The following is an 837-nucleotide window of genomic DNA, read 5'->3' on the forward strand; positions in this document are numbered from 1 at the left end:
ATTAGGCCACAGCTGTGATGGCACCTGGAGGCCACTCAGGCCCGGAATAGAAACACTTGGGAGTGTCCGCCAGCCCGTCTGGGGCCCCGGGGTCTGGGGCAGGCACAGCGGGAGGAGGGGGCCCAGAGATGGGGGCCAAAACAGAGACAGGGAGAGACATCCAGAAAGAGCGGGCAAGAGAGGGACACAGAGGGGGACACAGGGGGAGCCAGGGGGGAGGCCGGGCGGAGGGAGGGAGCCCCCGCAGGGTGGGCTGTGGGGCCCCAGGTGGGGTGTCTGGGACTCCAGTGTGTTTCCCTCCTGCGCAGTTTGACTTCTGACTGTTTAAAAAAATATTTTTATTGATTTCAGAGAGGGAGGGAGAGAGAGATGGAAACACCAGTGATGAGAGAGATCGCTGATTGGCTGCCTCCTGCACGCCCCACACCTGGGATGGGGCCAGAAACCCAGGACGGAACCCGACCTCCTGGCTCACAGGTTGGCGCTCAACCACTGCGCCACACCGGCCGGGCTGACTGCTGGCCTTACCAGCTGCCCTTTGACCTCTGGGAGTCTTGGAAACCAGAACCCTTCAGGCCCCAGCCCCCACCTCCCGGCCAGCGTTTCAGGGTGACAGCTGCTCCCTGCCTGCTTGGGGGGCAGCTCCTTGGATGGCTTACTATTGGGGTGACGCCCACCCTGCCTCTCCCAGCCGTGACCTCCCTGTGCCTCTGGTCCCCACGCCTGCCTCGCCCCGTGGGGTCCCTGCTGCGGCCCAGGCCCCTCTCTGCCTGCCCCCACCCCCCTGCCCGGCTCACACACCCCTGCCTCCCGGGTCAGGCCCCTCTCTGCCTGCCC

Source organism: Myotis brandtii, unplaced genomic scaffold (assembly GCF_000412655.1).
Source record: "Myotis brandtii unplaced genomic scaffold, ASM41265v1 scaffold601, whole genome shotgun sequence".
Taxonomy (NCBI): Eukaryota; Metazoa; Chordata; class Mammalia; order Chiroptera; family Vespertilionidae; genus Myotis; species Myotis brandtii.